Here is a 6,563-nt window from a genome sequence, read left to right as displayed (position 1 = left end):
CCGCCGCGCGCGCCACGCCCACGTGGCCCGGCCCGCCCACCGCGGCTCAGTGCCAGCCACGCTGTGGCGCTGTCTCGCACTCCGAACGCGGTCCAACCCTCTGTGGCTCTCGAGACCCGCTCTCCTACGGCCCCTCGTTCTCACAGCTCCAGCTTAGCTCAGTCCTTCGCGAGCGGTGACCCTAGACTCCTGACTCATTTGTCAGGAGCGCCTTCTGGAGTGAAAGAAGGCTCTCGACTGCCCTATTTGGATCTGGAAGTCCTGTAGCCCGAGGACAGACCCTTTGAGTCAGTTCAGTCACTTAGTCGTGTCCGATTTTTTGCGACCCCATGGGCTGCAGCACACCAGGCTTCCCTGTCCATCGCCAGCTCCCGGAGTTTACTCAAACTCGTGTCCAAAGAGTCTGTGATGCTATCCAACCATCTCATCCTCTGTCTTCCCCTTCTCCTCCTGCCTTCAGTCTTTCCCAGCATCAGGGTCTTTTCCAATGAGTCAGTTCTTTGCATCAGGTGGCCAAAGTATTGGAGTTTCAGTCCTCACCGTTTTTGAGCAGTTAATTTTTCAAGGCTTTTCTGTCTTTGGGGTTTTTTTGTTTGTTTGTTTTGCATAGGGAGCGAGAAGCTTTAGGTTGGACGCATTGTGGTGAGTGTCCCTTCAAGCTTTAGGAACAAATTCACAATTGCCAGCCTCTGACCCCATCCCGTAGCCTCATTCGCGCTCAGAGTGCTGTCTGTTGGGTAGAGGGTGGTGAGTGGCGGCCTGGCGCACTGGCTCCTGGGATGTTGCCAGACCTCACAGATTCTGAAGTCAGGGTCTAGTCTGACCCAAATGGTTCTTCCACACATTCATTTACTTGTTAGGTGTTAAATGTCCACACTATTTTATAAAAGTCTGCGATTGAGAGAACACCTTTTCAGAGATAGGAAGAACTGATTCACAGGACAACACTTAAAGTATCACTGGGACCACTGATCAGTCACGAGGTAGCACAAAGAAACAGCATAGCAGGGCTGACACACCCACTGCATTTTGCCCCCTGCGTTCACCTGGCACTGCCTACTGGTGTGCAAAGTCCAGAGGTCTGGTTCACCTTCCCAGCCTTCCCAATTCAGACTCTAAGTATCTTGCAAATTTATGGGCCATTTAAGTCTACAGTCCCCAAACTTTTTGACACCAGGGACCAGTTTCATGGAAGATAATTTTTCCACAGATGTGGGGATGGGGTGGTGGTGGTTTCAGGATGATTCAAGCACATTACTTTTATTGTGCACTTTATTTCTATTATTGAAGGAAATGGCAACCCACTCCAGTATTTTTGTCTGGAAAATTCCATGGACAGAGGAACCTGGCAGGCTACAGTCGGTGGGATTGCAAAGAGTCGGACAGGACTGAGCAACTTCACTTATTTCTATTATTATTATATCAGTCCCACCTCAGATCGTCAGATCCTAGAGGATGGAGAGCCTTGCTTTAAGAGACCTGTCCTTCAGCAGATGGTGAATTCCTTTTCTTCATCTTTAGAAACCCAGAGCCTGGCCCAAGGCCAGCACAGAAGTATAGATGGGAAGTGTTGTAAAAGAGAGGGTGTTTCTAGGTTGGAGGTGAGAGAGATCAGTTTGAGTGATCTTGCAGATTTCTTGCAGGAGTAGGTATTTGAAGGCCTGAAGATATTTGGTATAATTTGGTACAATTTAAGTGTAGTCATAAGAAGACAATTTACCCCCAGAGGGCCTTTCTCACTCCTGATAATAAATACCTTCTTACCCCATGAAGGGGAGAGGGAAAAGGCTTATTGTAGCCATCCTGAAATAGGATATTTGATCAACAGGGAGAAAGTTGCAGGGAAGAAGAGCCACTTAGAGCAAAACAGGAAACAACTTCCCTTGGGTATATGGGTCCCTGGAGACTGACCATTAATGACAGAGCCATCCAGGGGTTGTGGGTAGCAGAATCCTGAGGTGGAAGGCTCCCTGAGGCTGCAGCTCTGGATAATTATCAAATGCATGAAGCCAGGATTATATTTACACTTTTGTAGCATTCCAAAGCCATGGATTTCAAAAGCCAAGCTAGATCTGATAGCTAATTAACACACTCCTCACACTCCCAACTGGTCCGAGAAGGCACAGGCTGAACTCATTAAAAAGTGGTCATCACACCAGAAGAATAAGTTATGGGCAAGTAGGCACAGGAAAACTCACAAAACTCAAGGATTAAAAACAAAAACACCAAGACCAATCTGCCAAGCTTTAAAGAGAAAAGTAGTTCTGGTGTCCTGAACCATGAAAATAACCTAGATTTTGAATTTAGGGGAGTAGAACTGAAGGTTGACTAGAAGCTTTGTGACAACTTAGCTGTGTTACCCTCTCAATAGGGACAGGGAAACTGTTCCATCCTTCACAAATCCCCTGGGGCAGGCAGAAAGCATTGCTAACAGGGGGCAGAGATTTGTAAGTAAAAATTTGTGATTCTTGCAATGTCACAGCTGCCTGTAGACTGATCTATCTTCATCTGTTCACTCAGCAGTAATCCAGGCCAACAGCATAACATGATGCTCTAAGTTGGTGGTCCTGCCGTGTATCTGCCTCATTGGGAACAGTTCTGGAAGCAGCTAGCATCAACATGAAAGTAAAGTAAAAATGGGTGCTTGATTTCATCTTCTCAGGCCAGGTTCTCAATCTGTGGATGCATAAAAGTCAAATCAAATTTGGAAACATGTATGAACCACAGAAACAGATGTGTGTGGATCAGCTCCAGCTTTCTACTTGCCAATAGCTCCAAATTCCACTCTTCATTATTTTTCAAAAAGTATTATAAAGATGCTCTTCCTCCACAGCATGCCTCACAGCAAAACCTCTCTGGAGCCCTCAGTAGACAATACCTGGTTCACCAGATGGATCAATGAATAACCCAGAGCTGGATGGTATGCTCGATCATTCTGTCCCTAGGTTGACATAGCAGGACTGCCATGGGTGTCCTCACTTATGATATTTGCTCCATCCACATTTATTCAATTAGACAGCTTTAGTTTGCAAGTAACAGACCCCAACTCATGCTGCCCTGAGGTGCTCCTGCGGTTCAGTATAGTCATCAAGTATTCAGGTCCTTTTGCTTCTTTGCTCTGTTAGCCTTGAGTTCGTTCATGTTAAGTCTGTTTCCTCTTATGGTCAAAGGATGCTTTCTGAAACCCAGCATGGGGAGGGGCCAGTTAGGCAGAGAAGGGAACAAAGTCGAGAGCCTCACTCTGATTGGCCAGTCATGGTAGACAGGGTATTTCTGTGCTCTGATTGGTCTAAGTCTGAGTTAGTGCCTATCTCATACATCACTGCATGCACACTTTAAAGGATAAATAGAAGTGAAATTAATGTGTTAAGGTATTCCTAAAACATCTTCACATCAAAAGTTTAACTCTTCTGCATTTTTAGACTCAGAATCATTGATGTCTGCATTTGTCACAGAGAAGGGAATGGCAAACCACTTCAATATTCTTGCCTTGAGAACCCCATGAACAGTATGAAAAGGCAAAAAGATAGGACACTGAGAGATGAACTCCCCAGGTCCGTAGGTGCCCAATATGCTACTGGAGATCAGTGGAGAAATAACTCCAGAAAGAATGAAGGGATGGAGCCAAAGCAAAAACAACACCCAGTTGTGGATGGGACTGGTGATAGAAGCAAGGTTTGATGCTGTAAAGAGCAATATTGCATAGGAACCTGGAACGTTACATCAATGAATCAAGGCAAATAGGAAATGGTCAAAGAGGAGATGGCAAGAGTGAACGTCAACATTCTAGGAATCAGCAAACTAAGATGGACTGGAATGGGTGAATTTAACTCAGATGACCATTATATCTACTACTGTGAACAGGAATCCCTTAGAAGAAATGGAGTAGCCCTCATAGTCAACAAAAGAGTCCAAAATGCAGTACTTGGATGCAATCTCAAAAACAACAGAATGACCTCTGTTTGTTTCCAAGGCAAGCCATTCAGTATCACAGTAATCCAAGTCTATGCCCTGACCAGTAACACTGATGAAGCTGAAGTTGAACGGTTCTGTGAAGACCTATAAGACCTTCTAGAACTAACACCCAAAAAAGATGTCCTTTTCATTATAGGGGACGGGAATGCAAAAGTAGGAAGTCAAGAAACACCTGGAGTAACAGGCAAATTTGGCCTTGGAGTACAGGATGAAGCAGGGCAAAGGCTAATAGAGTTCTGCCAAGAGAATGCACTGGTCATAGCAAACTCCCTCTTCCAACAACATAAGAGAAGACTCTACACATGGACATCACTAGATGGTCAACACCAAAATCAGGTTGATTATATTCTTTGCAGCTAAAGATGGAGAAGCTCTATACAGTCAGCAAAAACAAGACTTGGAGCTAACTGTGGCTCAGATCATGAACTCCTTATTGCCAAATTCAGGCTTAAATTGAAGAAAGTGGGGAAAACCATAAACCATTCAGGTATGATCTAAATCAAATCCCTTATGACTATACAGTGGAAGTGAGAAATAGATTTAAGGGACTAGATCTGTTAGACAGATGGAGGTTCATGACCTTTGCAGGAGACAGGAATCAATACCATCCCCAAGAAAAAGAAATGAAAAAAAGCAAAGTGGCTGTCTGAGGAGGCCTTACAAATAGTTAAGAAGAGAAGCGAAAAGCAGAGAAGAAAAGGAAAGATGTATCCATTTGAATGCAGAGTTCCAAAGACTAGCAAGGAGAGATAAGAAAGCCTTCCTCAGCAATCAATGCAAAGAAATAGAGGAAACCAATAGAATGGGAAAGACTAGAGATCTCTTCAAGAAAATGAGAGATACCAAGGGAACATTTCATGCAAAGATGGGCTCAATAAAGGACAGAAATGGTATGGATCTAACAGAAGCAGAAGCTATTAAGAAGAGATGGCAATAATACACAGAAGAACTGTACAAAAAAGATCTTCAGGACCCAGATAATCACAATGGTGTGATCACTCACACTCACCTAGAGCCAGACATCCTGGAATGTGAAGTCAAGTGGACCTTAGGAAGCATCACTACAAACAAAGCTAGTGGCGGTGATGGAATTCCAGCTGAGCTATTTCAAATCCTGAAAGATGATGCTGTGAAAGTGCTGCATTCAATATGCCAGCAAATTTGGAAAACTCAACAATGGCCACAGGACTGGAAAAGGTCAGTTTTCATTCCAATCCCAAAGAAAGGCAATGCCAAAGAATGCTCAAACTACTGCACAATTGCACTCATCTCAAACGCTAGTAAAGTAATGCTCAAAATTCTCCAAGCCTGGCTTCAGGAATATGTGATCTGTGAACTTCCAGATGTTCAAGCTGGTTTTAGAAAAAGCAGAGGAACCAGAGATCAAATTGCCAACATCCGATGGATCATCGAAAAAGCAAGAGAGTTCCAGAAAAACATCTACTTTTGCTTTATTGATTATGCCAAAGTCTTTGACTGTGTGGATCACAATAAACTGTGGAAAATTCTGAAAGAGATGGGCATACCAGACCACCTGACCTGCCTCTTGAGAAACCTGTATGCAGGTCAGGAAGCAACAGTTAGAACTGGGCATGGAACAACAGACTGGTTCCAAATAGGAAAAGGAGTACAAGGCTGTATATTGTCACCTGCTTATTTAACTTATATGCAGAGTACATCATGAGAAATGCTGGACTGGAGGAAGCACAAGCTGGAATCAAGATTGCTGGGAGAAATATCAATAACCTCAGATATGCAGATGACACCACCCTTATGGCAGAAAGTGAAGAAGAGCTAAAGAGCCTCTTGATGAAAGTGAAAGAGGAGAGTGAAAAAGCTGGCTTAAAGCTCAACATTCAGAAAACTAAGATCATGGCATTCGGTCCTATCACTTCATGGGAAATAGATGGGGAAACAGTGGAAACAGTGGCTGACTTTATTTTTGGGGGCTCCAAAATCACTGCAGATGGTGACTGCAGTCATGAAATTAAAAGACATTTACTCCTTGGAAGGAAAGTTATGACCAACCTAGATAGCATATGAAAAAGCAGAGACATTACTTTATCAACAAAGGTTCATCTAGTCAAAGCTATGGTTTTTCCAGTGAGAGTTGGACTATAAAGAAAGCTGAGCACTGAAGAATTGATGCTTTTGAACTGTGGTGTTGGAGAAGACTCTTGAGAGTCCCTTGGACTGCAAAGAGATTCAACCAGTCCATCCTAAAGGAGATCAGCCCTGGGTGTTCATTGGAAGGACTGATGCTGAAGCTGAAACTCCAATACTTTGGCCACCTGATGCAAAGAACTGACTCATTTGAAAGGATCCTGATGCTGGGAAATTAATATTGAGGGTAGGAGGAGAAGGGGGTAACAGAGGATGAGATGGTTGGATGGCATCACCAACTCAATGGACATGGGTTTGGGTGGACTCCGGGAGTTGGTGATGGACAGAGAGGCCTGGCATGCTGTGGTTCATGGAGTTGCAACAAGTTGGACACGACTGAGCGACTGAACTGAACTGATTATCCTTGGGCTATTAGAAACCCTGATGATGCAGCATTTCTTAAAAAGAGTTCCATTATTGTCTTC

This window comes from Dama dama, chromosome 15 (genome assembly GCF_033118175.1).
Source record: "Dama dama isolate Ldn47 chromosome 15, ASM3311817v1, whole genome shotgun sequence".
In the NCBI taxonomy this organism is placed as follows: Eukaryota; Metazoa; Chordata; class Mammalia; order Artiodactyla; family Cervidae; genus Dama; species Dama dama.
The sequence above is the reverse complement of the archived record's forward strand: the minus strand, read 5'-3'. Positions refer to the sequence as shown.